General features: G+C 41.9%; 2 long non-coding RNA genes across 3 annotated transcripts in view; one reads left to right on the top strand and one right to left on the bottom strand.

Annotated features, from left to right (window-relative positions):
- Nucleotides 1-517: 517 nt before the first annotated feature.
- LOC123334758 overlaps nucleotides 518-27,534 on the bottom strand; it is a 31,858-nt gene continuing 4,841 nt past the window's right edge. Inside the window, exons 2-3 of one of the 2 annotated variants that reach the window (XR_006552868.1) lie at nucleotides 4,489-4,551; nucleotides 518-610 (exon numbers count right to left, since the gene is read on the bottom strand). This is a non-coding gene — a long non-coding RNA (uncharacterized LOC123334758). Of the gene's footprint in view, nucleotides 611-814; nucleotides 1,163-4,488; nucleotides 4,552-27,534 lie in introns of those variants that run through there. The other variant, XR_006552867.2, reaches the window with a different exon arrangement.
- The window catches only part of LOC123334759, a 53,850-nt gene continuing 26,862 nt past the window's right edge, over nucleotides 547-27,534 (top strand). The window contains exons 1-2 of the long non-coding RNA XR_006552869.2: nucleotides 547-679; nucleotides 11,648-11,761. This is a non-coding gene — a long non-coding RNA (uncharacterized LOC123334759). The remainder of the gene's footprint in view (nucleotides 680-11,647; nucleotides 11,762-27,534) is intronic.

The raw sequence follows: 27,534 nt of genomic DNA, 5'->3' as shown, positions 1-27,534 counted from the left end.
CGGGTCTCAACAAAGATTCAGGCCTCCCTGGTGGCTCAGCAGTAAAGAATCCACCTGCAGTGAAGGAGACACAGGAGATGCAGGTTTGATCCCTGGGTCAGGAAGATCCCCTGGAGAAGGAAATGGCAACCCACTCCAGGATTCTTGCCTGGAAAATTCCATGAACGGAGGCGCTGTTACGAGTCAGATGTGACTGAGCATGCGTGCACGCAACAAGGGTTCTCCTGCCTGTTGTTCTTTAAGCCAGTAGAATAAGAGACCGAGTTTGGTTCAGGAGCAAAGTGAAGCTTTATGCTTTGAGAAATGGAGAGGGGCCAGCTTGGGCTCTAGAGCACCCACCCTCCCGGCCGGGCCATGGGTGGGGCTGCTTTTCAGAGTTTCCGCAGGGCTCTTCAAGGAGGGGGCGGATCTCTCCTGGGGCAGGTGCAGCTGGGCTGCTCAGGCTTCAGATCTCAGTGGCGGGTGCAGCCCCTCTGCATGAGGGGCACTGCCGCCATCGTGAATCTCGTCCTTTTTAAAGTGTTGCTTCTGCACACGGCCCCCAAACTGAGGTGTCAGCGCCGCGGTTCTTCACTTGGAGCTCTGGTCTGAAGGGCCAGGTGTGAGGCCTCTGCCCCAGACGCCCAGTGAGCAAGTGAAATTAGATGAAGCACAAAGGAAAAGAAAAAAGAAAAACAAGGTTAGATTTTAGTTTATTACCCAGATTCTATTTTTATTTCCCAGAAACTGTTAATGGGCTTTGCGGGTGACAGGCATGTCCCAAAGGACTATGAAACTGTCTCAAAGCCATCTTTGGGGGCATTTGGAAACTGACTTTAAGGCAGTGTGATGTGCTGGATGGAGAGTCAGAAAATCCAGTCTTGTCTCCATTCGGAACTCTTGTCATTTCTGTGGAGCGGTTTCCCTTTCGTAAAATCAGGGTGTGAGACTCCCTGGGTGACCCTCAGTAGGCCACATCCACCTGGTGTAGCAGGTCTAAAGTTGAGCAGAGAGAAGGAAAGAGCATGCCCGGTGATTTTGATGCAGGGGGCTGGTGACTACCCTTAGAGAAATAACCAAAAGATGAATAACCGGCAATGGCACCCCACTCGAGTACTCTTGCCTGGAAAATCCATGGACAAAGGAGCCTGGTAGGCTGCAGTCCATGGGGTCGCTAAGAGTCGGGAACGACTGAGCGACTTCACTTTCACTTTCACTTTTCACTTTCATGCACTGGAGAAGGAAATGGCAACCCACTCCAGTGTTCTTGCCTGGAGAACCCCAGGGATGGGGGCGCCTGGTGGGCTGCCTTCTCTGGGGTCGCACAGAGTCGGACACGACTGCAGCGACTTAGCAGCAGCAGCAGTGTAATCCTTGAGTGGTATTTAGGTCTCCCTCACGTGTGAGTGTTTTGTGCACCACCTATTATTGCTCCTGGGAGTGAGCAATGCTGGCTAGATCTGGAGGCAACAGGTGGGCATTTTATTGTATTTATATCTGCTATGAAAGAGAGGTTTTGCCACCACGATCCTAATACCAAGTCCTTGGATTGGGAGGGTTATGGAGACCTCTTTCTGCATTTCTTCAACAAAGATGCAGCTTAATAACTGTCACACTTTTTGCCTCTGAGGTAGATCAGGAAGTAGGTAGGGGGCTTCTCGGTGTGACTGGAGAGAGCAGAAGCTAGAGAGTAAACAGGGAAAGTGAACGGGAGTCCCGTCCTTCAGAACCTCCATTAGGGAATGGAAAGAGCTGGCAACATTGAGTTATGGGGCCGTAATTCCATCTCAGGATTCTGGCAATGGCGTAAGCCACCTGAGTTCTTTCTTGTTAGCTTATGAACATTTCACTGTACCCTACCGCTTGCCTTGGAAGATTAATAGCTGCGTAAATTACAGTTGTTTTAAAATATATGCATTTTACCTCAACATGAGACTTTTCTATGGGTATGGAAGTGCCCTCAACTTACATCTCCCTGGGTGACATGTCCTGTTCTGTGCACTAATGCAGTTTTATAAAATAAAAAGGGTCTTGCGCTGATGCAAACTTCACAAAAGGCCGTGAGCCTTGAGTCAGAACAATCTAAGCTGGAAAAGACCAAATGAAAAAACATGAAGGAGAGAAAGAGAGGGGTGTGGGGGAAACCCAGGAGAGAAGTGTGGCTAGAGTAGAGAACTTGAGAGGGTGTGTGTGTGAGTGTGTGTGTGTGTGTGAGAGAGAGATTCTGAATGTACAAGGTACAGACAATGAAGGCAATATACCTTTGAAGGTTCATACCTTTGAAGGTATATTTGAAGAAATGTAATTTAAAAAATTTCTGTGTATAAAATGGATGGAAATAGGATGGAAATGATACTCCAGATGGATTGGTTGCTTAGGATGGCCCCATGGGTGGCAGGCTGATTGGAACAGGTCCATGAGGGGAACAAGGAGCTTTATCTTGAGGCTGCCTTTACATGGTGAACATTGCTTTTGTTTACTTAGATTGTGTGTTTGGGGTGGCTTGCTGAGGAGCGGGTGGACTTGACGGGTATGTGACCTTCTGCTTTTCTGTGCCGAGGGCAGAGAAACCCCCTTTATCTTCCTGCCTCCTGCTTCTCTATTAAGTTGTGCTTATGTCCAGGTTTCTTGGTTTTCATACAAATATGTTACATCCATATCATATTCCAAGGCTAAGGCCAGAGAAATCCATGTCTCCCAATTTCCTGTTCAGTGTCTGTTAAGCTCTTGATGACATGGTATTACTCTTTGGGGTTAAAGTTATTTAATGATTTATTGAAATTGTATGAATTCCTTAAATCAGAGTTCAGATCCTCTCCCTAGGCAGAGGGTCTGCAGCGATTTTAGCTCTCATGCCTGGGCTGGTAAATAATATTGTGGATGGCTCTGGAATGCAAGGGGAGGGAAGAAGACAAAAGGAAGGAGTAAGAGAAGAAAAGGGGAACAGAACAGAGGGGAGAGAAGCAATGAAAAGCAGCTCAAGGGCAGGATGTTGGTGAAGGGACCAGTTGCTCCCAATACCCTCTCACTGACCTAGAAGGGAAGAGGAAGGCGTCCTGGGAGGTGAGCGCAGCCTCTCACTTTCACCACGAGGGGGCAGACTCGACTTACAGGAAAGAGCAACAAGGTGGGAAGGCCTCGGAGTAAATACGATCCTCTGCTACAGAGGATTCAGTGTTGACCTCATCCTTCACTCCCTGCCGCCCTTCACGTCCCCCAACAACTTAGAGCCCTATCTCTGAACTCAACGCCTGGGTGGATTAAAGCAAAAAAAAAAAAAAAAAAAAGAGAGAGCCAACTTTGCTCAAACTCAGATTCTCACATAATGTAGTGTACAGAATTATAATTAAACAGATATCACCTATAACAAAATACTTTGTGACAACATCTCACCTTATTATTTAAAGTGTAGAATCACCCAAGTTTTTATGCAACACTCTCTTTTCTGTTTGTATTTCTTTTTGACTGAAGGAAGGGTTATTGCCTATGCATTATAGGTTCATTATTGTTGCAGGCTTTTCAAAAGGTTGGAAAGGGCTCTTTATTTCTTCCAACTCCTTTGCAGTCTTTGATTCTCTTACATTTTCAGTACAAGGTGATCGAATCCATGGAAATGTGTTTGTAAGTTAAAAAACAAATTCATAAAGTTAGAGGAATGTCTTTATTTGGAGAAGGATTAGAAACAGCCAAATTACTGCAGCTAGTTCCTTAGTGCTTAAAAAGCAATTGTCCAATGCCGCCATTGCTTCTGAACATAATGAGACTGGCGTAGTGATAACAAAAGGAAGGCTGAGCTATTAAAGAGGAACTACTTCCTCTGCTTCCCCAAGTTGCTAAGTATTATTACCCCAAGTAACTGCATTCCAGGGTCCATACTCTTTTCCTTCTGGTAGAATTTGCCCTTTTTTGAGCCATACAGATCAAATTAACTCCAGTGAGAAACTATGTTTTCCAAAATAGACTTTCTAAGTAGCCAATTAAAAACAGAATCTCTTAAAAACAAAAATCTCCTCTTTGAAATGGTGATTGGACCTCTGAGATAAAGAATCGCATTTGCAAGTTAAAGAGGAAAAATAAGAACTTTCCACTATCAACTGGTTGAATAAGAACAGAGGAAAATGCGACTTGTTCTCCTAAAAAAACAAATAAATAATTTAAAAATTAAAAGGATACCAAATTGATTGAATCATTGTGGGAAGTTTGGCTCCATTGGTCTCTCGCTTTTCAATACGCCCCAGTTAGCAATAAAACTCAATTTTATGTGAGTATGCGAGGCGATAGCTTTATTCAAATTGTCTGTTAAATTTGGTGGCACAAGAAGAAATGAAGCAAAGCTACTGTTGTGTAGTAAGGTCTTGGGTCTTACTATCTACTCATCCCTAAGTATAATGAGAAGAGCATTACCTCCATTTAAGATTTATGTAACTTTTTATGACATGCCATCACGCTAATTTAATTGGCGGGCTCTTTAACATTTATAATCCATTAAAGTGACTGGGAGATGATTACCTCCGGATGTGGTTTCTGTTTTCTCCTTCTGTGTTACCAGCTGCATGCCAATGTTCTGAAACCCTTGCAAGAAAAAAAGAAAGAAATACCTGCTAAAATAAGTTGTTGCTCTTAAAAAACAGGAGAAATAATGATAAAGAAGGATTTGCTATTAGTTTCTGTCTTTGCAGCAGTGGAAAATGGGGAGAGGATCAAACATTGTCTCTCATTTGGCCACCACCTTCTTGGTTGAATATGAGTGTTTTTAAATGACATCTATGACACAGTCGTCGTCAGGGCTGTTGATTTGTATCCTGCAGAAATGTGAGTCAAACTTTTCTGGGATACAGACTGGGAAGAAGTTTCAGTAAGACCTGTAATGACATCTGAAATTTCCTCTGAAAGTTGATGTGATCTTTTATCTGAAAATCAAAGGCTTTGCCTCAGACTTTGAGATCCCCTCTCTTAGTTAATTGGTGTTAAGAGAGAAGGTCTGATAGATGCAGAAGGGCTGACAAAACTCAGGTCTGTTTTTTTCAACTAAGTGTGAGCACCAAGGCTTTGGGTTTCTCTTATATTGGCTCCATCCCCTGAGAGCTTTGTTTGTTTTTAGTATCTAATTTTATTGTTTATTCTTAACCAACCATCAAGTCTTTTAGAAAAAGTAAACCAAAAGTAATTATTTGGAGAACACAAAGGCCATATCTATATATGAGATCAAACATTTCCACCTTTTCCTTGCTATTTACCGCTGAACAGCTCCTCTTTTTCTCTAGCACATTCTACTTGTTCTCTTGGCAAACAAACAGCAGGGGATGTCTTTAGGCTAATTACACGGGGACCATTATGGGATCCTGCAGGGACCAGGATGAAGCAAAGCTCCATCTCTGCTTTAGTTTTAGGGGGAAACTAAACTGGAGTGGAGGTCAGGCCTATGCTGGCTTTTCATAATTCTGGTCTACGTGTCCTTCCCGCCCACTAAACAGGGGGACCCTAGGTATCCAGAAGATGGCTTCTAGTATCTCATAGATAGGTGGTTTCATGTGGTCTAGTGTTATTTCACCATCAACCCCTCCCTTCACCTCTGCCAGAAGGTTGAGTATAGGTGTGAGAAGATGAGCAACAAAAAGAGACAGAAAAATAAAAAAATAGTAATCACCGAAAATACAGACTTCTCTTTTCATTTGAAAAAAAATCTCAGCATAAAATCTGAGAGTCACATAAAGAAGTATGAGAAGTTCTCTGAAGACCAAGTGTTCTGCCCAGACTGCAAGCCCAGCCCCAAGATTCTGCCAAGTCCTCCTTGCTCTCAACATTAATGCGTGTCAGCAGGTGATAGACACCCGATGCAGACTTCTCTTGAAAGGAACCCTAAGGATACCTCTTGCTTTAGGGATCGTGATGTTACAGACTTTCTCTGCATCTCTCATTTGTATTTGTTCATTCTTCAGTCAGATAGGCAATGTGGCTGCCAGATGCTTGAGACGTCTCATCGACCACGTTAGGGACCTCAGCAGACTGGGGAGGGGATGTAAAGTCAGGTCAGGGTCACGTGCCCACCCTGGAGCCAGGGGTGCATGAGGTTAGTGCCACCCAAACTGCAAGGAATGGGCTTTCTGCAGGAAAGATAGTGTCCACTAATAAAAAAAAAACATATAGGGATGTGATTCTAGGCACCCAACACTAGAAAATGTCCATTACATGTCTGTATTTATACATATCAAGAATGCCACTGCTTCAGGGAGCAATACTATCTTGCCATTGCTAATCTGGGTTTCCAGGAAACTGTAAAGCTGCTTTCTCTTCTTTGTTCCCTTGGGTCTAGTCTGAACCTGTACATTTGGCCTCTGCCCCTGCCCTCACATGGAGCTTCCATCACAGGACACGATGCTCCTCTCTCTTTTTTTTTTAAACTTTTAATTTGAATTGGGGTATAGCCGATGAATGATGTTATGATAGTTTGAGATCAACAACGGAGGGACTTAGCCATACATATAGATGTATCCATTCTTCCCCAAACTCTCCTCCCATCCAGGCTACCACATAACACATAAGGCTCCTCTTAACTTCTTAACACTTGTGGATTCCTTAAATGGTGGCCCAGTACCTGCTTTGGCTTCATCATGGGCACCCCCAGAATCCAGCAACTGTCTTCTAGAGTGGACGTGGTTCTTTGTCCTTGCTCTGGTGATGACCCCTTGCATGTCTGAAGCCCTGTTCCTCATGTTGGTCTGATTGGTGCAGTCCCTCTTGGCCCCACCTGGCCTGCTCTGTCTCAGGTACTGACCAGGTACTGATGGGGAGATGGCTCATTACACTGCAAAGAATCTGCTGGCTTTGCAGCTCTGCAAAGAACCTGTGCACAGACTGCTGCTTGGCCAACATACTTATTTACTAGCCTTCAAACAAGGGCCTGGAGGATGGAGAGGGCATGAACTTCTAGATGACAACATCGAACATGAGCTAAAGGTGCGCTCTTCCCTTTCGTGTGTGTAGAAAGTATTAGGACGGAAATATTCCTCTCAGGACATATTTTATATCAGCAATCATGGTTTCCTGGAAATTGATTTAACTTTTAACACCTCAGAAAGGATCTGATGTAAAACACTTAATAGCCAGGGGGAAGGACTGTATTTCCTGTCTTTCAACACCACGATAGCTGTAAAATGCCTTTCCCCACTGACTGGGGTATATGTGTTTTTCCATACACTGTGATCTTGCCACACTTCGTTCATTCACACCCTCCTTCATTCATTCACAAACATTCGGGTGTCAGGCCTTGGAAAGCCACTCGGGGTGCAAAATTAAATAAGACCCCATCCTTGCCCCCAAGGGGCTCTCAGCCTAGTCAAAGTCTTGATGAATAAACACAGAATTTGAACAGGATGGAATAGATGTTCTTAGGTACCTCTAGGGCATCAAACAGGGGCTCAAAGGAGATGATATTTTTGGGTGGACTGGGGGGCAGGCAAGGCTTCAGAGAGGAAACAGCCCTTAGGTTGAATCTCGTAGAATAAGCAGGAAACATGGAGGGAGTGTGATTCAGGAAGGATTATGTTGGATGACATAGGGCTTCAACTAGCATGACAAGTTTGAGAAAGAGATATAGTAGGCTTCCCAGGTGGCTCAGTGGTAAAGAATCCGCCTGCCAAGCCGGAGATGCAGGTTTGATCCCTGGGTCGGGAAGATCCCCTGGAGAAGGATATGGCAACCCATTCCAAAACTCTTGCCTGGAGAATCCCCATGGACAGAGGAGCCTGGCAGGCTACAGTCCACAGAGTCAGGAAAGAGTTGGATACAACTTAGTGACAAACTTTCACTTTTTCAAGAGATACAACAGACTCTAGTTATAGGGCAGGGAAAAGAGGAAAGAAACAAGACATAGGGGTGGCAGGCAGAGGCCAAATCATGGAAGGGTTTTCAGTTATAGCAAGGGGTTTATATTTTATCCAGTGGAAGGGGGAAACATTAAAAGGTGTTTAGAAGAAATAGATCGCGATTAGGTTGGCATTTTAGGAAGATCACTCTGGCGCTAGTGGTAGTATGAGACAGAGGACAATGAGGCGGCAAGACCAGCTAAGAGGCTATGGCAGTAGTTTGGGTCTGGGATGGTGAGGGCTTGAACAAGGGAAGTAAAGATGGGCTTGGAGGGAAGGAAACGATTTAAAACACAATACATTAAAAGATATCAGGAAGTGGCAGAGACATGGCAGGATAAATGCCTGGTTTTAATATTGGGTGATGGAGTATATGGTAAAGCCATTGAACAGTCTGGGGAATATAGCTTTATTAATAGGTTTGGGATTAAGGTATCAACTCAGTTTTCCATCCATCCAGTTGGTATTGAAAGAGGGACATCCAGGTGCAGATGTCTAGGAAGGTGGCTGATATATGGACTTTGAGCTCAAGGGAGAAGTCTGAGCTAAAGATGCACATTTGAGAGTTGTTTGTCATAGAAAGAGTGACTAAACTGTGTGTATGTGTGTGTGTGTGAAGTTGCTTAGGGCAGACATGCAGAGTGGCCAGAGAAGAGGGCTAAGGACTAAGCCCTGGAGAACTCCAGCTCTTAATGAGAATTGGCAGGGACTGTCAGAAGACACAGAGGGCAGGGGCAAACCAGGAGCACGTGTGGCCACAGAAACACAGGTAGCGTGCATTTTAAACGGAAAGGAATGGTGAACTGTGCCGTGGAGAAGGAAGGTGAGATGAAGACCAGCAGATGGTCACTGGATTTGTCCATGAAAATTTCTCCACTGATGTTGCCTGAATAATATCAGAAGGACTGAGGACTGAAAAGTGAATGGAGGGTGGGAAAGTAGGGATATTGAAGTCAGATTATTTATGTTGCTTATTTAAATCTGAGTTCTTGCTCCCAGATTGTAAGCTCCAGGGGTGCAGGGACATCAGTGATCTTGGTCAACATTATAACCGTAGTACTGAGCGCAGTACTTAATAGCAGCCACTTAATAAATATTTGGTGAATGAGAAAAAACAGCACAGTGGTAGATAAGGGGCATAAAGAACGATGGAAGCTTTTTACTTTCTTTACTAAATTTGAGGAAAAATAGACAAGAGCTTGAAAAATACACATGAAGCAAGGTTTCAGAGAAAGTGTGAAGAGACATACTTCTGCCATGAATATTATAATATAAATTGGGCATTTCCTCTAGCTCTTTCTAGAAATCATCCCCCACCAAAATGAACACAAGAAAAAAAAAACCTCCCACAAACGCCCAAGCAACAGTTTTGATGAAACTAAGGTACCAATTCAGGAGAAGCAGGAGATGCGGGTTTGATCCTCGGGTCGGGAAGATCTCCTGGAGAAGGGAAATGGCAACCCACTCCAGTATTCTTGCCTGGGAAATTCCATGGACAGAGGAGCCTGGTGGGCTATAGTCCATGGGGTCACAAAAGAGTCGGACATGACTAAGCAACTAACACTTTCATTTTCAAGGTACTATAAATTCCCTGGGCAATGGTAACAGAAAGGAGGAGAATTTATGAAAATGTAGAGACTGTAAGTCTCAAAAGAGCCAGCAAAGGTAAAGTGGGCATTCCTTGACGTGCAAACCCTCAAACCCTCATTGCAGCAGGATGCATATCTAGGAGGCAGAGGTATTCCTGGACTTTGCTTTTAAGAATCAGAGGAAGCAGGACCGAATAAGAAGTCACACAGAAAGGTTGTTTATCGAGGAAAGAGAATTTAAAGTGTCAGCGACTTTTCTTGTATCACAGACTTCTATAACAGTCACCACAATTCATTTTAAAACTTCATTTTCACTCCAAGAAACATGTGCCTTTAGCAGTCACTCCTATTTTTTCCTCAGTCACCTTCTCCTCCAGCCCTAGGCAACCACTAATCTACTTTCTCTGTAGATTAGCTTATCCCTGGACATTTTATATAAAAATGAAGTCATACAATATGTGGTCTTTTGTAACTGGCTTTTTTCATTTAATGTTTCCAAGATTCATCCACGTTGTAGCACTTGTCAGTATTCATTCCTTTTTTTACAATTTTCCGTCGTATGACCATATATTTCCATTCATCACTTGATGGATATTTGAGTTGCTTATGCTTTTTGGGTATTATGAGTAATGCTGCTATGAACAGTGTGCGAATTTTTATGTGGAGTTATGTTTTCATCTCTCTTGGTGTATGTGTAGGAGTGGAATTGCTGGATCATATGGTAATTCTGTGTTTAGTCTTTTAAGGAACTGCCAGACTATTTTCCTACTAGCTGCACCATTTTACATTCTAACTACCAATAAGTGAAGGTTCTAATTTCTATATATCCTTGGCAAAATATTATTTTCCACGTGTTTGATTATAGTCACCCTGCTGCTACTGCTACTGCTAAGTCGCTTCAGTCGTGTCCGACTGTGCGACCCCATAGACGGCAGCCCACCAGGCTCCTCCGTCCCTGGGATTCTCCAGGCAAGAACACTGGAGTGGGTTGCCATTTCCTTCTCCAGTGCATGAAAGTGAAAAGTTAAAGTGAAATCGCTCAGTCGTGTCCGACTCTTAGTGACCCCATGGACTGCAGCCTACCAGGGTCCTCCATCCATGGGATTTTCCAGGCAAGAGTACTGGAGTGGGGTGCCATTGCCTTCTCTATAGTCACCCTAGTGGGTGTGAAATTATATCTCACTGTGACTTTAATTTGTATTTCGCTGATGACCAATAGTATTGAGCATTTTTCGTGTGTTTACTGGCCATTTGTGTATCTTTGGAGAAATGTCTAGTCAGATCCTTTGCTTGTTTAAAAACTGGGTTATTTGTCTTTTTATTGTTTAGTTGTAGGTGTTCTGTATACAACCTATTAAGAGGTAGAAGTTTGTTATCAGATGTATAATTTATAACTATTTTCTCCCTCTGGGTTTATTTCGAGCTTCCCTCATGGCTAAGATGGTAAAAGCATCTGCTTGCAATGCAGGAGACCTGGGTTTGATCCCTCTGTGGGGAAGATCTTCTGGAGAAGGAAATGGCAACCCACTCCAGTACTCTTGCCTGGAAAATTCCATGGATGGAGGAGCCTGGTGGGGGTTTATTTTTAGTAAACAGTTTTAGCCACTGCAGAAAGCCTTTTGAAAAGAATTGCTGGGATATATCTATGATCACTATGCAATTCTTATATGTGGCTTTAGGTTTAGGAAGAATGTAAAATGTACTTGCTGCATAGGAAGTCAGTCATGAATTTCCTTCTGTTTCCCATTTGGTGGTAATACAAGAAGGGGATGAAATTTGTTTGCACCATGTATTACTCTTAATAGTCTACATTAGTCTTAGTATATTTCCCTAAGTTTTGGAGCTGATCTAGGGCCACTCTGATGGAACAGCTAGTCGTGCTTTAGATTCGAGAGGCATTTGAAAGACTTCTAGTACTGAATGTAAGCCTTTTCCAAAGTTTACCCTTAACTTACTTCCCTTTAAAGGAATTAAAAGTCTTGTTTACTCTGTTGCTTCAATTTATTCTTTTAGAGAAAATATATTTATTTCCAGTTATTTAAAATCAAGGTCCCCCAAACAAGCTTTATATATAGCTCTTTTTTGACAGCATCATATGTTTTAGCAGTGCCAGCTGAAATGACTCTTCATGATTCACTTCTCATTACATGGGCCAAAGCAATTTGAGTTCCTTATGGAGATTTACATACTAAAAATGTTGCCTGATATATGTAGGTATTCAGCTGCTTTTTAGTCTAACTCCGCGAGTACCAGGAACGAAGGAATACGGGGATTCAAGCTTAAGGATGGTTTCCTGCAGTTCCTCTTATGAATTATTAAAACACACGGGTAAGTGCATGTTAATATATGTAATCTTTTTATGCTTTTTTGTATTTTCCAAATGTTCTAGAATTAACATGTATTATTTTATAATTCAATAAGTAATTATTAAAAAATTTTGCCCTTTATTATACCATTAGCATTTCTTATTATAGAAAACATACAAACTACATATAAGCAAAAAAGAGCAAAATAAATGTCACTCATCATTCTACCATACAGGGATGATCATTATTAGCACTTTAGTATTATTAAACTTTGTGTGGTCTCTTCCAGAAAAATTAAGAAAAATTACTACTGGTTTGTAACCTTTTCTGCTAACAGTACATTTTGACTCTTTTTCTGTACAGTCAACACATTACAAATATGGAGAAAACCTTCTAATCCATGTCCATATTTAACAAATTAACTTTATTAAATAGGGTAAGTTATTTACTCTATTTTGTGCATGAAGAGATGGAGAGAATTTAATTAACCTCCTTAACTGCTCAAACTAAAAAGTAACAAATGGAACTAATATTTGCATTTTGACTTGAAATCTAGTGTTCTTTTCACTCCTGCGCTGATTTAGGCTGGTGACACTCTAGATACTGAATCATCAAGGCAGGAAATGATAACAAATCTTAATTAAGGACATTCCTGAGTCTGAGTAAACAAAGAAATGTTGAATTATGTAGCCATGAAATTTTGTTGCTGGTGAAAGAAATTCTGTGGGTTTTTTGGTGCCTCATTAGTTGCTAATTAATTGCTACCATGTGAATACCTTAATTCTGTAAATATTTTATGAATAAAGAAGAAAATGATGTATAAACAAAGGAAAGGATGAATGTGACTCTGAACATTAGATAATAAAATGATTATCTAAAAAGTACACAGCAGGTTAGAGAGGTGAACTGAAGCTCTCAAGATGGTATGTACAACAGATGAAGGCAAAGTTCACCACTTGGGATCTCCCAATCTCTAGTGTCTGTGGAACACTTGCACCATGAGGAACATCAACTTGTCTCCATGCTAAGCTCAGTCATGGCAATGCCTTGATGGCTTTGTGGTAGCTGGTAGCTTCTGTATCTGTGCAGGCACTGACAATAAGGATCCATTCTGCAGTGTTTCAGCATGTTTCATGATGCTGCGTGTACCAAGAGTGAGGTTGGCTACATTCTGCTCTTATGTATTTATCCTTCTTTGCACCCAGAAAGGCACTTACATTCATGTCATATTGTTTAAGACATAGCTCAATGGCAAGTATGACTAAAGACGCACTAGTATGGTGAAGCCATTGGAAAACGCCAATGGGAGTCTTGAGCAGGAGAATATTATCTGCAACAGGGGTTGGCAAATTGTGACCTACTGGTCAAACATTGCCTGCCCCCTGTTTTTTTGTAAGAGAACTCTTTTGCTGGCACATAGCTGTGCACATTCTTTGATATACTGTCTATAGCTGCATTTGTGCTCTGGTACTGAAGTTGAGTGACTGCACAGAGACTGTAGGGTTAGTAAAGCTGAAGATGCCTACTATTTGACCCTTCATGGAAAATGTTTGCCCATTCATGATTGAGAACAAGGGTATGGAAAAGGGAGAAGAATCCAACTCCCATTTCAAGTCCAGGCACTGCAATTTTTAAAGAGGTAAAGTCAGTGGAAGCATGCGTGGAGAAAATTCACCATCATGGGCTGGGAACTCAACGTTAAGTCTCATTTGATATGATAGATTGAGACTTTTTAAAAAATGTTTATTTCTTTGGCTGCATCAGGTGTGTAGTTGTGGTGCATGGGACCTTTCATGTGTCATGTGGTACCTTTTGTTGCTGTGAGGGGTTTAGTTGCTAGGAAGCATGTGGAATACTGGTTCCAAGACCAGGGAAGGAACCTGCATCCCCTGCATTGCAAGGCGGATTCTTAGCCACTGGACCACCAGGGAAGTCCCAGATTGAGACATTTCAAGTTGGAAAAGAGAAGCATTAAAGATGGGGAAGGGAGCTGAAGGAGAGTGGAAGAGTCTTAGCTGAATTGAAGTGCTGAAAGAATGCTGAATGGAAGGATGTTGTGCCCTGAGTAGAACCATAGTGACTTCCAAGCAGACTATTTAGTGGACTTTCTAATGATGAAGAATCTTAAAAATGTAACACACCAGCCTGAGAGGTGAGGCTTCCTTGTCAGAATTTAAAGCGCTCATGGCTGGCCTGGATGATGGCACACTGGGGACATCCACGAGGAGATTTGGGGATAAGCGTAGTCACTGTTCCGGGCATGTTTTACTGCCTGTCATTATTTCTTTATATACATCACCTCTAATCCTCATAAATAACCTCGTATTATTATGAGCCTCACTTGGTGGATGAGGAAACAATTTAGAGAGTAAAACATTTGCTCAAACTCAAAATGCTGGTAAATGTCAGATCCATAGTCAGATAGGTTGGTCAATGTATTCCTTAAATACAATACATTTTTTGTAGATATTTTTGGAGATATCTTCCAAAACAGAAAAGGAAAAAGAAAAATCTAACAGATATTTCTGCCAGCTAGAACTTACAATTATTAACAGCTGTCAGTTCCGAGTTGTGAAAACATCTGTGATAATTAAACTAGTTATATTAATTATACAATTATAGCTTTATCATTTTAAATACCTTTTAAAATGATATAATTAATATATATCATGAAATTTTATAATTTTAATAATATTTGAGGACATAATCTTTCCAACTACTAGGATCTCTATTTTCCTTCTACCTATTGTAGCTAATATTCTTAGGTTCTCCATGAGGCTCTCTGGTCACAAACTGATTTGGAGGGTCTAAAATATGTACATATTGTTTATTTTCAGTGACAAGTTAATCATCCAACCCATTGCTTTCCTTTGCTTGTTCCTGGTACTCTTTGCATAGCCCTGTTCTAATGGATTCAGTAAAAAGAACAAGATCTTACATTATTAAACAAGGCCTTCTTTTGTAGTTATACATTTTATTTAAGGTGCCTAGAAAATTGGAAATGACCACTTCAACAGTTTTTTGTTTTTTGTTTTTTTTTTCTTTTTTGGATTATGTCATGTAGCATATGGGATCTTAGTTCCCTGACCAGGGATTAAACCCAGGCCCCCTGCAGTGGAAGCAGAGAGTCTTAACCACTGGACCACCAGAGAAGTCCAACATTTTTGCCTCATAATTTTGTTTTATGTTTTTCTCTCTTCCTTTCCTCATTTTACTTTCCATTTTTCATCTTGAAATGGTTGTATAAGCCATACTTGACTGGTGGTCAACATACCTGACTGAAGTTGTTAATGTTTTCTCAACCCATTTCCTTCCATCCTCCTCTCTGCAATCTTGCCAAATTAAGTCCTTCAGACACACAATGATTCTGGTTAATGTCTCTACCTTAATGATATGGGAAATGAGAGTTTGCTGCTTTTCCCATGATGAACAGAGCAATCCCCAAAGAGAACTCCAAGTTATGGGTCATTTTCTTAACTAAAATGCTGATCAGATTAAACTGGTTGTTTCAGTGACTTTTGCTCTTCTTGTAGATGGGAAATTGTGCCTCCTGCTGGGTAATGACACCCACCGCCCCCACAATGTGTTCATGGGGGTCTCATGGGAGAGGGTTTCACACATGCCTTCCCAGACAAATGGCAGCCTCAGTTTTTCTTTCCTTCTACCCTGCCGCCCTTATTCTGGGATTCTGCTGGGTCCCTCAAACATCCCACGGTACCAGCCAGTTCTGCTGGCTTCTTTGTTTGCGACCCTGAGTGCCACTGTTGATGAAAGGAAGTCTGTGAGATGCCAGGCTCAGGGGCACAGTGGGGTGACACTGACCCCTCTCGGTGCCCCCTCTATTGAGGTGGCGCCACAGCTGCTTGTGCCCAATACCCCTCAGAGGTTTTGGCGAAGCCCTTTGTATTAGTTTGCTAGGGCTGATGTAACAAATCCCACAACCTGGGCGGCTTTAACAACAGAAACTCCCTGTCTCACTGCTCTGAAATCAAGGTGTTGACAGGATTGTTTGTGCTGAGGACTGTGAGGGAGAATCAGTTCTGTGCCTTGCTCCTAGCTTCCGGTAGTTTGCTGGCACTTTGGGGTGCTCCTTGGCTTATGAAGGCTCACCCTCATTCCTGTCTTCGTGTTCACATGGTGTTCTCTGTGTGTGTGTCTCTGTGTTTGTATACCCCCTTTCCATAAGGATACTGTTCATATTAGATTAGAGCCCACCCTACTCCAGCACGACTGCATCTTAAGTCCATTTTGTTCAGTTGCTAAGACTCTGTGACTCCATGGACTCCAGCACACCAGGCTCCCCTGTCCTTCACTCTCTCCAAGAGCTTGCTCAAACTCATGTCCTCTGAGTTGGTGATGCCATCCAGCCATCTCATCCTCTGTTGTCCCCCTTCTTCTCCTGCCTTCAATCTTTCCCAGCATCAGGGTCTTTTCCAGTGAGTCAGCTCTTTGCATCAGGCAGTCAAAGTATTGGAGCTTCAGCTTCAGCATCAGTCCTTCAGTGAATCTTCAGGGTTGGTTTCCTTTATGAATTACATTTACAAGACCTGGTTTCTAAATTCCGAGACACTGAACGTTAAGACTTGACCATGAAAGATACAGTTCAGCCCATAACACGATCCTACAAGGTTTTCTGAGTTTTTTCTTCATAAGAATTGAAAGAGACTCTTTGGTCATAGGATTGTGACCAAAGTCAGGTAAATACTATACCACAGATGAATCACTTTGTGAATGGAAAAGTGCTCTCCAGATGGTAGCTATTACTAAGGGATAATGCTGATATGTTTGCTTATAGATGCTATAGGCTCCCATCAAGAGATCAGTGTGGAGAAACACTAAAGAAAACTCCTCAAGCCCTTCATCCTCTCATCACAGCTGGAAAGACAGGGATGGTCATTACATTTTCTCCCTGTTGGAAATTGTTGATCTTATAAGGGAGCTGGTAACAAAGTAAGAGACATGACTAGCACTCACCTTCCTTCCAATCTGAGGACTGATTACTACCTTGCCCCAAAGAAAATGAACTATAGCAGCCTCTGAATCCAACATTTTTGAAATACTTAGTATTTGACTTATTGTGAAATCCTTGCAGAGTAGGAGCAGAGTCACAGAATTCAGAAGGAGAATCAGAGATCCTGTATTTGGACTAGATTGGTTTCAGCACTTTTGATGTTGTTCCCTTGATGAGCACAGGGGCCTGAGATCCCACACCTCATTAAAGAGCTTTTTGTTTGTTTTACTTTTTTTTTTTTTTCATAATTCCTCACAGTGCAGTGCCCTCTAAAGAGTCAGTGGGCTTTCTCTGAATGCTATTGATCAGTTTTGCTTGTCTTCTATGTTTTTACTGGTTTGCATGTTGTTCATTATATTTTAATGCTTTATTTACTTGGCCATTTATTCCACTGACCTAGAGAACCTTTTGAAGCTGAGGCGTGTGTACTGCTCACATTCGTATCTACAACAGTGGTTCTTAGACTTTAGGAGGCATCAGAATCACCTGGAGGACTTGTTTATCCACACGTTCTCGGCCCATCCCAGAGTTTCTGGTTCAGGAGTTGTGGCTTAGGGCTGAAGATTTGTAGTTCTTGTAAGTTCCCAGGTGTTGCTGATGCTGCTGGCCTGGTGGGGGGCACGGGTCACATTTCAAGAATCAGTGATGGAGAGCAGTTGCTGGCAAATAATAAGTGCACAATGATTATTTCTGGATACATGAATTCATGATTGAAGGTGAAGAACGTTATCTTTTATATGATACTAGAAGGAGGTGGCTTATCTGCCCCTTTTGCTTTCCTAGAGTGACGAGGATAAAATGAGCTCATTTACTGAAGGCACTCTGAAAGCTGCTACACCTCTGGCATGTCCTGTCAGTGCCTATTCCCCAGTCCTGAGGCTGTTGTGGGAGTGGGTTCAGGGTTTCCTGAACGTGGTAAAAGAGGAGACAAACCTTGAGTTTCTCTACTTACCATTTTGGGGCAAAAATTGTCAAAAACTCTGTATTTCCTACTTCAAAGAGAGTTGCAAAAGCTGGTTTTCTGTTATCTTTCACTGACACAAGGCTTCAAGTTCAGTTTAGCTCTTTTAAGTGGAGAACTGACTTCTTATATATTTTTCTAGCTTAACCAAATCAATCATAAATTAATAAAACCATAAGCCAAGAAAAATAATAATTGATTGAAAAAAATTTAACCCATTTGCTTAAATGCAAATTAAAACTACAAGGCAATGGCACCCCACTCCAGTACTCTTGCCTGGAAAATCCCATGGATGGAGGGGCCTGGTGGGCTGCAGTCCAGGGGGTCGTGAAGAGTCGGACATGACTGAGCGACTTCACTTTCACTTTTCACTTTCATGCATTGGAGAAGGAAATGGCAACCCACTCCAGTGTTCTTGCCTGAAGAATCCCAGGGATGGGGAGCCTTGGTGGGCTTCCGTCTATGGGGTCGCACAGAGTCGGACACAACTGAAGTGACTTAGCAGCAGCAGCAGCAGCATGCAATCATGTGTTCCATAAAGATTTCCATGAAAGCTTCTGATTAATTTCATGGAATATAGAAATATGGCCTGTTTCAAACAAGTTATTAAATATATATTGATTGCGGTAATGGTAACACTGTTGTGTTAGCAATTCATTTGCAGCACATGCAGCACATGTTTCCTTGAGTCTGGGTTGAGTTCATACCTGTTTTCTAAATCACTTGAAAATTGAGATGGTTGAAAATGGATTAGCTGCAAAGGAAGGAGTGTGGAGTCAGCAGGAAACCTAATTGAATTGTGGAGAAAGAAACCATAGAAGTCATTGATTCCTTCCTTTTTTTTCTTTTTGGCCTTGCCTCATGGCATGAGGAATCTTAGTTCCCTAATCAGAGATCGAACCTGGGTCCTGGCAATTGGTTAGTTCTTGACAGTGAATTGGTGGTAGGACAGTGAATTGGTGGTAGAAAAAGGGAAGAAATTAATGGGAAAAAAGGGGGGTGTCAAAACTTTAAGAGAAAGAACTTCTTAATCAAAGTCAAGAAGAGTAAACTCGGAATCTCAAAAGTAAGGGAGAGTCTTAGAATGGAGGTGCTCCACTTCTTCTGAGTCAGGAGGAAATGAAGGTCAGCAAGGAAGATGGTGACAGTTTTACCTTGTCAAAGTTTAGAGACCTCATCTAAGCCTCATTTTATGGTGGAGGAAACAGAAGTCCAGAGAGGTGCAGTGACCTGTCTAAGCTCACCTTGCACAAGGTCAGTCCAGGTCTGGTAACAGTTTGTAGTTGTCCGGCTTCACCACTCCATCCGCCTTCTCTCATTTCCACTTCCCAACAACCACACTTTTGTTTGCTTAGCACATTAAGCAGTTGTTTACTAGACATTGTTGATGGTTGTGGAAAAGAAAAAGGGTGAGGAAAAAGTAGTAAAAGTAAATTCAATTTAGATGAGAAACGATTTAAATGCTTAATTGGTTGAAAATAAATCAAGAACAGGTGGTGCTCTAGTCTGTTAGGCATCTTCAAATGAAAGTCTGGATGTTATTTTGCATTCAAAATGAAAACTGAAGAAGTCTTTGAATGTAAAGATACATCACAACATGCAAGGTATGGAGATTATATGAAGAAATCCAATTTGGAGTGGAGAGAACATTGAAGTAGATTCCAGTTGCACAGCTGCTATTTGCTGTACATAGACTCATGTAGATTGCATCAATGTTAGTAGTCAGGTTTCCATATGGTTGCAAAATGGTGGCATGTTTGGTCTCATCCAGCAAAACAATGACTCAGCAGAAAGAATATACCAGATATCAGGAAAGCTGGGTCTCAGTCCTGGTTCTGTCCCTAACCTGGAGACTCTGCATAAGTTACATGGTTTTTCTGGGTTTTAGTTTCCTTGTCAAACATGGCCTTATGAATGCTTGTTTTTCCTACCTCCGAGGAACGAGGCCAAGTGAGATCATGTTTTTTAATGAAAAAAAGATGTTTTAAATTCCATGAACTTCCAAAGAAATGGAGCCCCTGAAAGGAGAGATGGAAATCTGCTAATGATTCTTTCATACAGGAAAGCACACTGATGGACTTCAGAAATACAAAAGTGAGTTTGGCACAGTTTGGGAACACAGGATGTAAAGAGCAAAATTGCACTGCATAACTGGCTATGAACACACAATTGGACTGTTTAGAGGCAATCAGGGAGAGAGTGGTATAGAGAGAGAAATAGGAAGGAAAGGGAAAAGGGATAATTAGCCAGAAGGCAAAAGGTCCAGAGATATACTGAAAGTGGGCACCTGACTAGAATTTGCAAGAATAGTGCTGTGGGATACGTACTACAAAGTTGTTGGTCTGCAGTGCAGCAGCATAATCCTCCACTGCTGTTAAAATTTTTCAAAACACAAGAGCTCGAAATGAAGATTGGAAGGGGCTGGGTTGGGGACAGTCTAGGAGGGAAAAAAAAAAAGTACAAAAAGCAGAGAACAAATTTCAGTGTAATTTGAAGTAGAAATGAACATAGAACATGACTTGCCCCCAGAACATAAAGAGGTCTTGGGTAGGCATTCCAGAGAGTACAGAATAGGAGGCTGAACCAGTTTTATGGACCTTAAGGGACAGAGTGACCTAAGATGATATGCAGATAAGGAACAGAAAAGACTTGGGAAGACAGCAAAGCAACAACAATATAAGTTCTTAGCATGCTCTGAGGAGTCAGGACAAATATCTAGATAATTCAAAATAAACTGAAAAATCCAAGCCTCTATGCTTCTATTACGTAGCTGCTTTAGAAAAAAGTTTAGCTTCTAACTTTCTGTCTTAAACTCTGTCGAGAAACAAACTGGCAGGACCTGTAAGGCAAGCAAACATGCACCTTCTCTTTCTTGGTGTCAAAAAAAGACAACAAATTTGAAGTGATTCTCTGATATTCATGACTGTGAGGGTAGATTCAAGCTTTTAAATTCAGGTTTCAGTGTTTTCTGGTTCTCAGCAGCTGCAAACTGGGCTGGTGTTTTAATCCTGGGGTCACAGTTGGAGTTTAATTTGCATATCCAGCTTAGAGAATTTCAAGGTTTCCAAGACTGTCTTGAGGTTTGATTGTCATCTAGTCTCTAGTGCTTGAGCGAGAGAGTGGAAAAGATAGGGAACTGGAGACCTGTGTTTTGTCTGTCTTCTTTTGAACACTGCTGGAAGCAGCTAAAGCTTTCTCCATAATAACTTTCATCCTTGATCCTCAAAGTGTGGTCTGAGGACCAGCAGTATCAACATTATCTAGGAGCTTCTTAGAAAAGCAGCATCTTAGTACTTCACCTGAGACCCACTGAATTGAAAGTTGGATTGTAGCAGGATCCTCAAGTGAGATTCTTATGGACATAATGTTTGAGAAGCACTCATCTGGGAAGTGTCATAATACAAATCCATTTGTTAGGTGATGGGGAGCCAGCCAGTGAAGAAGGAAAAGGACAGCACTGCTGCTAATAGACACTTCCTGAGGGTTTTAGTTGTGAATTCAGTGTGAATTATGCAGTTTAGGAATAGAGAAGGGGCAGTAGGGACTTGACTACCCTTGTGACCCTATAATGGCTTACTAAAAGCCCAAGCTGGTTTCTCAGTAAGCTCCTCACTGAATAGAGACTAGCGAGTCCTTACCAGGGAGCCAGGTGTAGCTTATGTTCCCATTACTTGATATTCCCATTGTTGTTGTTTAGTCAATAAGTGGTGTCTGACTCTTTGCAATCCCATGGAGTGTAGTCCATAAGGCTTTTCTGGCCATGGGATTTCCCAGGCAAGTATACTGGAGTGGGTTGCCATTTCCTTCTCCAGGGGATCTTCCTGACCCAGGGATCAAACTCATGTCTCCTGCATTGGCAGGTGGGTTCTTTACTACTGAGCCACCTGGGAAGCCTGATAATCCCATTACTCAAGATTTTAAAGTTGACAGATTTTGAGAAGTAGTTTAGTTATTATGTTCCTAATGAAGGGCTGAGGAAAAAAAAGTAACATTAATTTCTGAGGTTAAAAAAAGTGTAAGTCACTCAGTTGTGTCCAACTCTTTGTGTCTCCATGGACTATACAGTCCATGGAATTTTCTAGGCCAGAACACTGGAGTGGGTAGCCATTCCCTCCTCCAGGGGATCTTCCCAACCCAGGGATCGAACCCAGGGTTGGAAAGATGTCCTGCAGAAGGAAATGGCAACCCACTCCAGTATCCTTGCCTGGAAAGTTCCATGGACAGAGGTTATAGTCCATGGCTGCTGCTGCTGCTGCTGCTGCTAAGTCGCTTCAGTCATGTCCAACTCTGTGCGACCCCAGACACAGCAGCCCACCAGGCTCCGCCGTCCCTGGGATTCTCCAGGCAAGAATATTGGAGTGGGTTGCCATTTCCTTCTCCAATGCAGGAAAGTGAAAAGTGAAAGAGAAGTCGCTCAGTCATGTCCGACTCTTCACGACCCCATGGACTGCAGCCTACCAGGCTCCTCTGTCCATGGTATTTTCCAGGCAAGAGTACTGTAGTGGGGTGCCATTGCCTTCTCCATAGTCCATGGGGTTGCAAAGAATTGGACACGACTGAGTGACTAACACACACACACACAAAGTGTCTGTATTTCCTTTGATCTTAAAACCCTTAGTAGAGTGGGACCCTGGCAAAAATGAGCACTCAATAAACATCATTAGCAATTTAAAAAAAAAATGTAATTTGTTTAACCCACTCATGTATTTTGGAAATATTTCTGTAATATTACAAATAAAATCTACCTCTTCTTTTTTCAACTAAAAAAAATAAATAAATAAATAAAATAAACATCATTAGCAGTGATTTGCATGATTTGCACCAGAGTGGCAGTATTGTTAATGCTGCTCATTTCCACAAATGTTCCGCTTCCCATGTTAACTTTTGTATATCCAGCAACCAGAAACCTATACTGCTGAGTGTACAGAATATCGGGCTCCAGTTAAGTGTGATTAGATATTGATTTCTGAGCCCCACAGACATTTAGCAATGCAAAAGCTCTCGAGTGTTGGGTCATTGTGGACTGTGTGGCTGATGCTGGCAGAATTCCAACAGTCACAATTTGTGGAAAAATTCTAGAGTGGCCACACAATGCCCATGCTGGGGATTTGCCCTTTTGTGTGGCTCTGATCTGTGTCCTGGTCCACCGATTGTCCTTTTTACCTTGTCTTTGCTGACATAATTTTTTGGCCATCAAGGGAACTAGGCAGAGAAGAGATACTTGGTGCAAACTTGTCCAGACTACTGGCAAAAAAAACCCAACAACTCAGACTTAGAGGTGATGAGCTTGCAGTGAAGCATAGCATAATATTACTCTTTTATATTTGTATTGTATATATAATACTGCTTTTTTATTTTCTGTGGGAGTTGCTATTAAAGAACTATGAAAAATATCCATTTAAAGCTCAAATATGTAGTGTTGAGAATAAGAGCTAATCTGTTCACAAATTGTGGAAGATTAAAGACGGCCGTATTTTTTACATTTGAGATGCAGAGTCTGTGTCCTTTTTCATTAAATCTGGGCAGGCTCTGTATCTGCTTTGATCAACAGAATATCGTCAAGGCCTGGCCATGACTCATTAAATGACTGTGAAGTTGCTCTGGCGCTGTGCCAGAGGAACTAGCTAGAAGTCGTCACTCTGGGACTTGCTGACCCCTGGTGTGCCTGGAGAAGCCTCAGACGGGGGCGGTGGTACTCTTCAGAATTTGCTGTGAACCCACCTAAAGGGATGCCGGGGAGCTGCTTGCTGCTAAGTGCTGCTGGCTGCCTTGAACCGCAGAGCCAGGAGCTACAGAAGCTACCAGGTGCAGGAGTGCATCAGAGCCAGGAAGAGAAAGCCCCTTCCTTCTCCAGCATCTCTGCTGGCAAAGCACTCCACTGACAAAGCTCAGTGTTAGCTCAGCTGACAAAGAAGAAACTACACAGCTGAGAGGCAATACATTGATCATTGTTAACAGTTTTAAAAGCACAACAGAATATAGTGGAAATGCTATTTGCCAGTTTTTGGACCCAGACTTTGAGGATCTGGCAGTTTCTACTTCCTGTCTTTGGAATCTGGTCATCATACTGTGAGAAAGCCCAATCACAGAGAGAGGCTACATGTGGACATTCCAGTCAAAGGTCTAGCTGAGCTCCCAGCTAGTGACCATGTGAGTATTCCGTCCAGAATGTCCAGTCCAATTGAGCCTTCAGATGACTGCGGCCACTGTCTGACCACAACTATGTGAGAGAACCTAGGGAGGATTAGCCAGCTGAGCCAGATAGCCCATGGAACTATGAGAAAGAATGATAAATTGCTTCAAGTCACTTCATTTTTGACTTGTTTGTTATGCAGCAATAGAGAAGTAGAATACAAGTTACTCTATTTACTTTTAATAGGAGGCCACTCTAAAGCTGTTATTCCATTTTTACCCTTTAAGACATGATCCCAAGCCTTTCACTTGGAAGATTCCCTGAGGCTCATTGCAAACATTTGGCCCACTTAAGCTTGCAATGTCATACCTTCTAAAGCTCAAACTTAGAAAGGTGACTTCTCATTGAGGAAAAACTCATCCTTGTTTTATTGAATTGTCAGAGACTACCACAATGGTGGGACCGTCGGGTGTACCTGGTTCTGTTCTCAAACACAGATCTGAAAGCAGCACTATGCACACTCTGTGAGCCTGTCCACTTATGATTCACGTGGCCTGTTCTTCATTTAGTTCCTTCAAGTGGGAGCTCTTCTGGCAGGGAGCCCACCAGAGCACCAGATAGTGTCCACAAACGTCCTGGGTTACTGCCTTTCCTTTGATACGTGGAAACTCCCAAAGGACAATGATTATGTTGAAATCAATATTATATTTTGGCCTCCCTTCCTGTATTTTATCTGTGGAACATGGTGTCAATTCATGAGTCATGACACCCTGGGAGCTGGGATTCTTTCAAAGTTTTGGTACAAACTTCCAAGGGCAAATACCGGTCTCCATGTCTCCATTCTAGCTCAGGATTCTCAGCCTTGGCTGCACATAACCCTCACCTGGGAAGTGTTCAAAAAAGTAAAACTACTCATGGCTGGTCTTACCCTGGGTTAATCAAATCAAAATATTCAGGGGAGGGACACCAGCATGCTATTTTAAAAATTCTTCTGTAGTGATTCACAGATGCAGGGAAGGGTAAGGACGTCTAGCCTGATTATTTACTTGGTTTCTTATTTGTGGTAGAGAGAAGCGTACTGCATTTCCCAGAAGTGTATCTGTATGTCCAATTCTTACATTTTCTTTAAGGCCCAGCTCAAATACTATTTTCTACCTGAGGCTACAAAGTCCCACAATTGACATCATTTCTTTTTCTTTTGAATTGGTGTTATTTTATTTTGAACTGTGTTTTCTATCTATTGTATGCTTTATTATCACTTTTGCTTCTCCTTAAACTCATGGTATGTCTCTGACATATATATATATATATATACACACATATATATATACACATATATGTATATATATATGTATACACAGTGGGAACTCAATAAACATGTATTAAATTAAGACATACATGGATTTTGAGAAAGGCATCCTGCTTCCTAGGAACACCAGGTTTGCTTTTGTATTGATGGAGATGGAGGTGCCTACATATGGCCTCAGTTACACTCCTCAATTAGAATTGCCTCATAGCCACCCTGCCCCCACCTCACCCCCAGCTCCCAGCCATGGCAGACCCACACTGCCTTTGGTGTTGGATCTCTGTCTCTGGTTGCTCCCTCTCCCCATCTTTCCTCTTGTTACTCTTCAGTTAAGTTTTTTTGTTTCTTATTTAAATAACCCTTCTTTACAAAGGTCTAAATACTTTCTTTGTAGGCAGGGATGATCATCAGAGGGAAGATGAATATTCCAGTGTGCTGTGGAATGAAAACCTTTTGAAAGTACCAAGACTGATAGGGCTGCCTGCTTATCTTCCTGCTGGCAAAGGACTAGCTATTTACTGAGCTAAAATGATAAATATTCCAAGGGCAAGCTCTAAAGTCACCAGGCCCCACAGTACTCTTTGCAGAGTCTCTGTGGTATCTATACTGATGAAGCCACTAGATGTAAATCTTAGCCAGTAAAAGAGACAGTGGATAATTGTTTTGGGTTTTAGGGCCTCTGCTGAAATGTAACTGATTTTCAAGTTTCCAATAATCTTAGAACAGACTTCAGAGAGATGGATCAGTGTGGTCCCTTTTCACTTTTTTTGTATGTAGCATTTTTTCCCCATCTTGCTATTTACTCATTCACTTTTTACTTTTGCTCTGAAACACAAAAGTCATCTTATTTTTTCCTTTAGAATTCATAATTTTAAGAGGTTACTAGAAAAGTCCTCCAATTCACCTGTAATTGAAGAGTTCTCCTTTGAAGTTCAAATCTTTCTTAGCTCTAATTTGAAAGGGAGTTATGCTTCTGTGATGGACTCATGACATTTCTTATTGGGGATATAAAAGGTCAGATTTTAATGCCTTCTTGTGATATATGCATCTGGCTCAAGATCAGGCAGTTCTGAATGATGGAATTTAATTGCAATTTAATAAGGGGTAAGAGATAAGAAATTATGACTTTGCTGTAATGCCCGAGCTATACACCAGTTCTTTAGTATCCTGCATGGTGGTTTGTGGGTTATAAGCTGCAACTATAGAAAGCCTCTCAGGGATGCAGTGATGATCCTCTGAGTAAAAGCAAAAACTCATCTCAACTCGAGTTCCAGTGGTTAACTGACATCCTGCCTTAGAAAAACAAAGACAATCGCCAAGGTATAAGTCCTCATCTTCTGAACATTCTGGAAATCCAGATGGATATTTACCTAGTATCTCTCATTTTGTCCAATTGCCGCAAACTTCTTATATTGTCACTTCCTTTTTCCCCAGTAAAAGTTCCTGAGTATACAAAGGTACCTACCAATTTCCTTCCTTTGTCATGTAAAAAAAGGGCTGCTCAAAATCAAATTAACTGAATGAGGATTTTCCTTTCCCAAACTAAGAAAATATTTTCTCTCTCATCTGTTTTAAATGAATCAAAGAATTGATCCAACTAATAGATAGGAGTTAGTCCTACGTTTATTAAGAACAGAGATAATGTGATGTGGTAGAAAAAGTACTGGGACTGGACTTAAGCCTACAGTCCTTATTAGAACTTAGACTTTCTGAACTTCAGCTTTCTCATCTGTAAATTACCTGTTCAGTTCAGTCTCTCAGTAGTGTCTGACTCTTTGTGACCCTATGGATTGCAGCACAACAGGTTTCCTGATCCATCACCAACTCTCAGAGCTTACTCAAACGCATGTCCATAGAATTGGTGATGCCATCCAACCATCTCATCCTCTGTCATCCCTTTCTCCTCCCACCTTCAATCTTTCCCAGCATCAGGGTCTTTTCAAATGAGTCAGTTTTTTGCATCAGGTGGCCAAAGTATTGGAATTTCAGCTTCAGCATCAGTCCTTCCAATGAATATTCAGGGTTGATTTCCTTTAGGATGGACTGGTCAGATCTCCTTGCAGTCCAAGGGACTCTCAAGAGTCTTCTCCAACACCACAGTTCAAAAGCATCAATTCTTCAGTGCTCAGCTTTCTTTATAGTCCGATTCTCACATCCATACATGACTATTACAAACACCATAGCTTTGACTAGACAGACCTTTGTCGGGCAAAATAATCTCTCTGCTTTTTAATACACTCTCTAGATTCATCATGGAGAAGGAAATGGCAATCCACTCTAGTATTCTTGCCTGGAGAAACCCAGGGACCGAGGAGTCTGGTGGGCTGCCATCTGTGGGGTCGCATAGAGTCGGACACAACTGACTTGACTTAGCAGCAACAGCT

Source organism: Bubalus bubalis, chromosome 8, assembly GCF_019923935.1.
Source record: "Bubalus bubalis isolate 160015118507 breed Murrah chromosome 8, NDDB_SH_1, whole genome shotgun sequence".
Lineage (NCBI taxonomy): Eukaryota > Metazoa > Chordata > Mammalia > Artiodactyla > Bovidae > Bubalus > Bubalus bubalis.
This window is presented reverse-complemented; position numbering and strand designations above follow the sequence as displayed.